General features: G+C 39.1%; 1 protein-coding gene across 1 annotated transcript in view; it reads right to left on the minus strand.

Moving 5' to 3' along the window:
* C19H3orf49 (chromosome 19 C3orf49 homolog) overlaps positions 1 to 10,505 on the minus strand; it is a 48,407-nt gene extending 37,902 nt beyond the window's left edge. The window contains 3 exon segments of the mRNA XM_060402255.1: positions 6,710 to 6,867; positions 7,282 to 7,352; positions 10,412 to 10,505. The gene's annotated coding sequence lies outside the window, so the exon portion shown is untranslated.
* Between the last annotated feature and the right edge of the window lie 364 nt (positions 10,506 to 10,869).

Here is a 10,869-nt window from a genome sequence, read left to right on the forward strand (position 1 = left end):
AAGACTCTGATGCTGGGAGGGATTGGAGGCAGGAGGAGAAGGGGATGACAGAGGATGAAATGGCTGGATGGCATCACTGATTCGATGGACGCGAGTCTGAGTGAACTCCGGGAGATGGTGATGGACAGGGAGGCCTGGCGTGCTGCGATTCATGGGGTCGCAAAGAGTCGGACACGACTGAGCGATTGAACTGAACTGAACTTGTCAGCATGAGGCTGCCAGGATAGTATGATGATCCTTTCTTCTGAGGGTTGATTATTTGCTTACTGGGAAGGCAGACCCACTGGAAGCATAGCAGCGTGGTTAAAGAGTACAGACTTTGGTGTAAAAAACCCGAGTTCACATCTTGCCTCTATTCTTTGCTTGGTGACCTATCTAAGCCTCAGTTATTTCATCGGTCATACTAATAGTACCAATAACACTTTTTCTTCAGGGTTAAATGATTCAAATTAAATATTTGCAGTTGGTACAGAGAAAGTGCTCAGTACACTAAGCTATTAGTATTGCCTTAGAACCCATCACCATCATGGGCAAGGGGTTCATGGCTTAACACAGAATGTCCAAAGACATGTGGCCAGCCTTTCCAGTGAGTTTTGCTACCCAATAAAACCCTTTTTCCCCTGTAACTTTACCAACAAGAAAAGCTTTAGAAACAAGAATTACCCAACCAACTCACACCTTGCCAGAAATGGAAAGGACATGAACAACAGAACATACAAGGCTTTTATATGAGGGTGAAGAAATACAAGTTAGAGACCTGAAGGGTCGTGGCTGAAGTCTTGGGGCCATTTCTTCGTGAACATGGATTTGAATTCAATTTTCTTGTTTTTCAACTTTAGGGAATCCCTAAAGAGAGCGGTTCAAAAACCAGCATGAAACAACCATGGAAAATACAATAGGAGGCTCAGGGTGACTGAATGGGGGATGAAAAAAGACTCATGCTCATTTTTCATCCATTTTGAGGTGCTAGGCAGCTTGGGCTAATGGTTAAGAATAGGAAGATGAGTGTGAGATCAGATGGGGTCTGTATTTCTCTCTGTGAAAATGTGGCCAATCTGTTTAACCTCTACAAGCCTCAGTTTCTGCATGTGTAGGATGCACCCAATAATAGCACTCACAGCAAGGACAGAATAAGCTATTTGTAAAGTGCTTAGCATATTAAAAAGCAGAGACATTACTTTGCTGACTAAGGTCTGTCTATTGGTTTTTCCAGTAGTCATGTATGGTTGTGAGAGTTGGACTGTAAAGAAAGCTGAACGCTGAAGAATTGATGCTTTTAAACTGGTGTTGGAGAAGACTCTTGAGAGTCCCTTGGACTGCAAGGAGATCCAACCAGTCCATCCTAAAGGAGATCAGTCCTGGGTGTTCATTGGAAGGAATGATGTTGAAGCTGAAACTCCAGTACTTTGGCCACCTGATGTGAAGAACAGACTCATTGGAAAACACCCTGATGCTGGCAAAGATTGAAGGTGGAAGGAGAAGGAGATGACAGAGGATGAGATGGTTGGACGGCATCATCGACTTGATGGACATGAGTTTGAGCAAGCTCCAGGAGTTGGTGATGGAGAGGGAAGCCAGGTGTGCTGCAGTCCATGGGTTGGACACAACTGAGCAACTTAACTGAACTGTAGGATAAACCATGACAAATTAGAGAAGGGATATGATCAACTTTGTTATTAGAAAGAATAACATGGGAAAGCAGGCTGGATGAAGGGTAAACCATTTAATACTACATATGTGAATTCTCTGTTCATGCAGGTTTTTTAAGAAATCAGATCACCTTGCTTCCACTTTTTAAATACGTGACTTTTTTCTGTCTTTTAAAAAAATGCTGATTCATATTGAAGATTATCAATATAAAACATTCTGTCTACATCCTTAGGATGCCAGTCATTCACTCCATGATTCTGCATTCTAAAAAATATTATTCACCACTGGAGTACCCAAGCTGGACTTTGAGATGGTGGCTCTGTACTCCCTGGTAATCTATGCCAAAGATGACAGACAGGCAACAGCATCACAAACCATTTTAATGCAGACTCAAGATGTGAATGAACTACCCATCTTCACGGGATCCCTTGCTCAGGGAGACCAAGGTACAGAGCTCTTCTCTTGGGGAAGGAAGGACCCTGTGGACATATGTATGTTGATGCCATGCCCTCTCATAGCATCATGGGTCTAAGAGTGATAGTGAGAATTATGATAACAAAAGTAATAATACATGGCTGCAGAAAAGGACAGGCATTAATAATCAGACACTAGTAACGTAATTAACTGTGTAATCTTGAGTTAGTTTCTCTTTCTAATCCTCAGTAAAATAGAAATACTAGTTACCAATGATTTGGAGTGCTTAGCAATTAAAAGCACTCAGGAAATGTTCAATGTCACTATTGTCTAAATGTATCAACTCTATACCTGATACATGACAGGCAGATAAATGGTGTCTACCATCATGATGACAATGATGAATGGGAATCATCCTATACCAACATCTGTACAGAGTAAGCATAATGCATTCAGTGTTGTCTAAGATCTAGGATTGAATGAGGAGTTTCTGGGCTTATAATGGTGACACTCATTCAAGCACATCTATTTTACATTTTTTGGCAGTTACTGAGATTTATATCCTAGAAGACATGGCCCCCAACACAGTAATTTACAGAGTGGTGGCTAAGGATCCAGAGGATGCTGTTTTGGAGGTAATTCATGGTTTACGGCAGAGACCGTCAGTGCCTGGTAGTTTTATGTGCAACTACATTCACAAATAAAGCCATGGAGATGATCAGGTCAATTATACCCACAATTCAGGTTCTGGATATACTATTGCCTCAATTATAAGGACACTGCAGGTGAAGATGATTCAAAACTGGGTTGTCTGGGCAATTGCTTCCTTTCTGGGACATTCCACTCTGTGCATGCAGGTCCAGCCTTACATAACTTTTGACAAAAGATGCCAAGCATTTTAGTTCATTCTTGGGAATTTTGGCTACACATACTGTTGACAAACACTACAACTTCCTGGCAGAATTGATTTCAAATGCTATTTGAAAATGCTGAGTCTGGTCCTCAGGGTTGATAACAGCCCCAAGAATGCATTTATGTAGAATAGGTATTCTCTAGAATACCTCTAAAGAATGTGCGAGCAGGAGGAAACTATGGATTTAGACCCTAGAGGCTTGGATTTAAGTCCCAACTTTATTTGTTTAAGTCCTTTACCATTCTTGCTTCTATGTTTCAGCTGTAAAGTTGGGAAAAGAATATAGCTTTGTTTTCTCTCATACTGCTTTCTCTCATATTGTAATCGACTTCAGTTCAGTTCAGTTCAGTTCATTTCAGTCGCTCAGTCCTGTCCGACTCTTTGCGACCCCATGAATTGCAGCATGCCAGGCCTCCCCATCCATCACCAACTCCTGAAGTTCACTCAGACTCACGGCCATCGAGTCAGTGATGCCATCCAGCCATTTCATCCTCTGTCGTCCCCTTCTCCTCCTGCCCCCAATCCCTCCCAGCATCAGAGTCTTTTCCAATGAGTCAACTCTTCCCATGAGGTGGCCAAAGTACTGGAGTTTCGGCTTTGGCATCATTCCTTCCAAAGAAATCCCAGGGTTGATCTCCTTCAGAATGGACTGGTTGGATCTCCTTGCAGTCCAAGGGACTCTCAAGAGTCTTCTCCAACACCACAGTTCAAAAGTATCAATTCTTTGGCACTCAGCCTTCTTCACAGTCCAACTCTCACATCCATACATGACCACTGGAAAAACCATAGCCTTGACTAGATGGACCTTAGTCGGCAAAGTAATGTCTCTGCTTTTGAATATGCTATCTAGGTTGGTCATAACTTTTCTTCCAAGGAGTAAGCGTCTTTAATTTCATGGCTGCAGTCACCATCTGCAGTGATTCTGGAGCCCCAAAAAATAAAGTCTGACACTATTTCCACTGTTTCTCCATCTATTTCCCATGAAGTGATGGGACCAGATGCCATGATCTTCATTTTCTGAATGTTGAGCTTTAAGCCAACTTTTTCACTCTCCTCTTTCACTTAATGAACTTAAAAAGCAGTTTTTACTGTGAAAGATATTTACTGTGAAATATCTTGCAAATGACAGGATTTGTATTTCAGCATCAATTTTTGATGCCATATAGACTGGTTATGGCAATCCACTGCAGTATTCTTGCCTGGAAAATCCCATGGACAGAGGAGCCTCGTGGGCTACAATCCATGGGGTCACAAAGAGTCAGATATGGCTGAAGTGACTAAACCACCACCACCGCCACACTGGTTATGACATTATTTGGCTTTACTGTTTTTAGCTAATGGATCGACAGACAAGAATATCACGGCATTGCACTTTCCTAGTGGTCCAGTGGTTCAGTCTCTGCGCTTCTACTGCAGGAGGCATGTGATTCCTGGTTGGGGGACTAAAATCCTGCATGCCTTGGAGTACCAAGGGGGGGAAAAAAACCAATATCATGGCCTTTAATTTTTAATGTTGTATTGTTTTTCCAAACTGGTGAAAAATTAGAGAATTGTCCATACCGATGCTGTAATTCCAACATTTACAATGTACTAGTGATACTGCTGGGTCTTTATCCAAGGTGACTTGACTTTTATAAAACTGTCTTTAAACAGTGGATGGCCACCAGTATCTAAGGCCTTGTCCATGTGGCTTTTTAAGGTACTGAACACACACAAGTAATTACATGAATGAACACTGCTATTGTCAAGCATCCCTACACACATTGTCTTCTCTTCCTCCCCAGAGCACAATACCACATCCAGGATGGGACTGGAAAGGTCACAGCTTCCTGTGCAACATGCAATTAAGCCACCTAATCATGCATACTGCTCCAAATCAACATGTTCAAGATTATAGTGTTGAATCCAGGACTGAGCAACTCCAACCACACGGGTATCAGATATCATATCACAATTGCTTCCTTGCTGTTCTCTATGACAGCTCACCCACCATGTTGACATTTTTAGGGTGGAAAACACATCACAGTTCCAAGAGGGTTTAGCTGTGACTTTAATGTGCAACCACAATGACTTACTAGCCAATTAATGCTAGTAATTCATGTCAAAGGAAAGACTCCCAAAGGCTTGCTCATAGAGATTAAATGTTTCTGGTCCTGGCCCTATACTTTTCTCAGAAGAGAACTGGTTCCTGGGCCATATTTGAAAGTCTCATGAAATGTTCTTTGTGAATTTTACCAAACATGGAATGACATTTCAGTATTGATACTGGCTGTGGAAACTTACATTTAGATCCACTCCTACACACATCCTTCTAACACAGGAGACCAGATCAGATGTGTTATTCAAGTATTCATGATTGGGCAACAACTTTCTTTTGTATTTGACTTCACGTTGATTCAGAGAAAAACTGGTTGCAATCTGGGAGATAGCTCACCACTGTTTTGGAGTCTGATGTAGGATGATGATAATAAGGACACGAATAACTGTTAAGGGACTTCCCTGGTGGTCCGGTGGCTAAGAATTCGCCTGCCAATGCAGGGTATATGGGTTCAGTTTCTAGTCCAGGAAAACCCCACAGGCCATGGGGCAACTAAACACGTGCCACAACTGCTGAGCAACTAGAGAGTAGCCCCAGCTCGCCACAACTAGGGAAAGCCTGTGGACAGCAGTGAAAACCCAACACAGCCAAAAATAAAAGAAGTAAACACGTTTTAAAAATTACGCTTAGAAAAACAACTGTTTTTATTGGATGATAGGCACACACCTATCATTGAATCCCTATGGTAATCACTGAACTAGAAGCTATTGCCTACAATGATATTAAGTAACGGATCAATATATTAAATATTGATCCATGGATCAATACTTCTTGATCCATGGATCAACAAACTAATATATTATGCCTTTAATTTACAGATGAAGCCCATTAGGCTAATAGGATTAAGCAATTTGCCTGAAGAACAATTAGTGTACTTGAAATTCAAACTCATGTTCCTTTTGCTCTAAAGCCAGGGTGTTTCTTCTCATACAACCAAAACCTGACCAAAGTGTATTCCATAAAACACAAGTCCCACCAGATGCTCTAAGAGAAGCATAAAAAATTCTATGATTAAATGATTTGGGGAAATGACGTTTGCTTATCTCTTCTGAATTCACAACACCCAGCATATTAAATTCCCTTAGGAGTTCTCTAATAGAGAGATGCTTGCTTAATCAGATTTGTTATAATTGTTTGTTCATAGCACTTTTTATATGAAATGTAACACCTGTTTACATTTCATGTAATGCATAACTAGTATGCCACAGGGTAGAAAGATTATACTAGCTCCTGCTATTAGATTGATAAAACTGGACATATATCTCTGGGGTTGTTACAATGATGAAAGATGAAATTCCAGACGAAGTCCTGGCCCATAATAAATAATATACCAAAAATTGATTTTATCCTTATCTAGCCCACTAATTTCCAGGACTAAGATTTTTCATGCTTGACCACGAATGTTACTGTACATGTTCAAAGATCCTGGAAACTCTGGTTCATGTGTTATTCTTAGAGAAAGAAAAAGTTAAACTTCTTGTCCTGAACAAGCTGAAAATCAAAGACTTTACTTACCATGAGGACAAACCAGTCCTCCAAAATCCGGACAGACTGGTGAATCCAGAGAGTCACAGCCAAGTTCTGCTTACTTGGAGCAGAAACTGCTAGAAGTGTGAGCAGGTATAAAGACATACCATGGTAATTTTGATGAACTGCTGGAGGTTGAATGTGAAGTACTTTGAGACAAAGTGCTGGGTGCCACAGTCTTAGGGGGATCCCATATTTTCATAGCTTTTACCACCAGGAACTCACAGGTTTTCACAGTGAAGATTCCAAAAAGATTGCCCTGTATCTTGGGGAGAATGAGAGAAAGAAGAGAATCTTTGTGAAACAAACCCAGAACTTTCTCTTAACAAAGCCTACACTCTTGGGGAAAAGACTTTTTCTGAACCTTACCTCATCTGGAATACAGACACCTACACACATTCCCTTATGTAAATCATATTCAAGGTTCAGAAACCTAAAGACAAAATCTTGAGAGATGTCTAGGGAAATAAACTGTCATACCTATAGCGGAACAAGGATAAGAAATAAAGCAGGCTTCTCGTTAGGAACCACGCAAATAAAAAAGAGAGGAGAATAATTTTAAAAGTTGAAAGAAAAATATCAAGAAGTCTGCATTCTTTGAAATTACCCTTCCAAGACTAGAGAGGAATAAAGACTTTTTCAGCCTAGCACAAACTGAGGAAATGAATCACCAGCATACCTGACCCGCAAGAAATGTTAAAGTTCATCAGCAAGAGGGTAAATAAGGTAGGTAAAAACTCAGATCTGCATCTAGAAAGGAAGAGCACAAGAGAAGAAATGCTTAAATGTAAAGTAATTTTTACTTTCAATTGACATAAAAGATAATTTTATTTAATAGTAACAATGTAGTAAAGATTACAGTATATTGTTAAGTGAAATGAATATCAGTAATATCACAAGTAGGAAAAGAGAAGAATTGGGACTATTCTGTTATATGCTATCTATACTGTTACTGCTATACTCTCTAAAAAGCAACATAGTGTTATTTGAAGCTACCTTTAGATTAGTCAAAAATGTGCACTGAAAACTCTGAGGCAACAACAAAAAAATTAAGAAGAAATAAAACTGATATGCTACTAGAGGAGACAAAATAGAATTATATAAAATATTCAATTCAATTCAAGAGGGGAGAAAATGACAGTTGAAATGAACAGAAAATAGTTACAAATGTGGGAGATATTAATTCAACTAAAACAAAGTCTGAATGCATCAACTCAAAGATACAGATTGTCAGAGTAGATTAAAAACAAAAGGCCCAGCTGTTAATATATGATGTCTGCAAGAAACATACTTTAAATATAAACACTCAAAAATAGGCTAAAAGTAAAAGGAATGGAAAAAAGATACCATGTTGACATCAATCCCTGTAAAGCTGGAGGGAAAAAAAAGTGAAAGTGTTAGTTGCCCAGTTGTGTCCGACTCTTTGCAACCCCATGGACTGTAGCCCACAGGCTCCTCTGTCCACGGAGTTATCCAGGCAAGAATACTGGAGTGGGTTGCCATTCCTTCCTCCAGGGAATCTTCCTGATTCAGGGTTTGAATTCAGGTCTCCTGCAATGCAGGCAGATTCTTTACCACCTGATCCACCAGGAAAGCTGGAGCAGCTATATTAATTTCAAACAGAAAATGGGGAGTAGGCATCCATGGAATGTCCATAAAGGGCAACTCAGCCATATTTAGGGTCTGTCTAGGGATGATTAAAAAAAATGACTGCAGATAGAAGATCCCCCTTCTTCCCCACCCCACAGTAATGAGATCCCTGGTGACTTGAAGCTGACCTACTCTTCACCTCAGAGGTCTTTCCAATGCTTTCCTGGGTTTCAGGTCTACCCCAACTCTCCATGTCATCCCACACAAATCACCACTTCTCCGCCTACCTTAACCTTCCTGGTTCCATGGTGATGGGACTAGTGGTGATAAGAGGGGTGCATGCGGCTTTCTCTATTGTCAATACACTGAAAGGCAGTTTTGGACATCTGTGTAGAGTATATCAGTTTAATTCTGCCTTAAGAATCCTACTTTCTGGGACAGTGCAGATGCCTCTGACTGTCATGAATAAGAAGTGTGTTGGGGAGGAAGAGTTATCTTGCTCAATATGTATTCCATCTTTTCCTTTCTTCAAGAACTTACTCCCTCATAGTTGCTTTTCAAAGTAGCACGTTATGCCTTGTCTATCAAAACAGTTAATTAGCCCCTTGTAAAAATATGTCCTGGCTTTGAGGACAAGCAACCACGGGACTGTGGGAGAGATGAGTGAAGGGTTAAGGGTGAGAAGGATGAAAGATAAAATGGGACTATTTTTATGACATAAGATTTAATCACTCTATGTGAAGGTAAAATATATCATTCAAGATATGCCAATGGTGAATGGAATTGATCCCTTAATTTCTCTTTCTGATTTTTCATTGTTAGTATATATAAATGCAAGTGATTTCTGGGTATTGAGTTTGTACCCTACAATATTGTTAAATTCACTGATTAGCTCTAGTAATTTTCTGACACTGTCTTTAGGGTTTTCTATGTATAGTATCATGTCACCTGCAAACAGTGAGAGCTTTACTTCTTCTTTTCTGAACTGGATTCCTTTTATTTCTTTTTCTTCTCTGATTGCTGTAGCTAGGACTTCCAGAACTATGTTGAATAATAGTGGTGAAAGTGGACACCCTTGTCTTGTTCCTGATCTTAGGGGGAATGCTTTCAGTTTCTCACCATTGAAAATAATGTTTGCTGTAGGCTTATCATAAATGGCCTCTACTATGTTCAGGCAGGTTCCTTCTATGCCCATTTTTTGAAGAGTTTTAATCATAAATGGGTGCTGAATTTTGTCAAAGGCCTTTTCTGCATCTATTGAGATTATTATATGGTTTTTATCTTTCAGTTTGTTAATATGGTGTATCACATTGATTGATTTGTGTATACAGAAGAAGCCTTGCATTCCTGGAATAAACCCAACTTGATCATGGTCTATGAGCTTTTTGATGTGTTGCTGAATTCTGTTTGCTAAAATTTTGTTGAGCCCATTCACCATTGCAACAAAAAGAATTAAATATACAGGAATAAACTTACCTAAGGAGACAAAAGAACTGTACACAGAAAATTATAAGACACTGATGAAAGAAATCAAAGATGACATAAACAGATGGAGAGATATTCCATGTTTCTGGGTAGGAAGAATCAATATTGTGAAAATGACTATATTACCAAACACAGTCAACACATTCAATGTGATCTCTATCACATTACCAGTGGCATTTTTCACAGGACTAGAACAAAAATTTTCACAATTCATATGGAAACACAAAAGACCCCAAATAGCCAAAGCACTCTTGAAAAAGAAGAATGGAGCTGGAGGAATCAATCTTCCTGACTTCAGATTATATTACAAAGCTACAGTCATCAGGGTAGTATGGTACTGGCACAAAAGCAGAAATATAGAGCAATGGAACAAGATAGAAAGTCCAGAAATAAACCCATGCACCTATGGGTACCTTATTTTTGACAAAGGAGGCAAGAATATACAATAGGGCAAAGGCAGCCTCTTCAATAAATGATGCTGGGAAAACTGGACAGCTACATGTAAAAGGCATGCCAAAGTTAATAACAGCTCTTAGAAAACAGATCTTAAATATATATTGTCATTTCATTAGTAAACTTTTATTTTCTTTTGGGCATTATGTAATAGAATAAGCAAAGGATCAGCTAACATAAACCAGCATTCTGATAACTTTCTGGGAAGATTTTTTTAAAAATTCCAATAAAGAATAATTTCTGGATGTTTCATGGTAACGCTTGAAAGATAAAATACATACCACTTAATGATAAATAGAAGTTGTTTCTGTGGTTTTGTTATTTTTCCCTCTTTGATAAAACACGTGCAATGAACCATTGTAAGCCACAGATTTTATCTGGAAATAAGCAATATTTTCCATTCAGTCAAGTATATTGACTGAAAGCTGATGATGATCAGATTTTTATGATAGATGTTTGGATATTCTAAGAGGCATAATTAGTGATGGAATTATCAAAAGATTCAACAATTATACTGCAGTCGAGTTTATAATTATGGATCTAAGGATTTTAATTATATACTCCTGTTTTATAACAGCTGTAAAAACAAACATTCAAGAGGAGAAAAAGATGAGCCTATTGAGTGAGAAACCAGAATATATAAATTGTGCTTTATAATTTGGGGTGGCAATTCTGCTTTTAATGGCCTGTTTTTAAGTATAATTATTTTAGGGAAAAGGCCCATGTTTCCTTTGAATGG

This window comes from Ovis aries, chromosome 19 (genome assembly GCF_016772045.2).
Source record: "Ovis aries strain OAR_USU_Benz2616 breed Rambouillet chromosome 19, ARS-UI_Ramb_v3.0, whole genome shotgun sequence".
In the NCBI taxonomy this organism is placed as follows: Eukaryota; Metazoa; Chordata; class Mammalia; order Artiodactyla; family Bovidae; genus Ovis; species Ovis aries.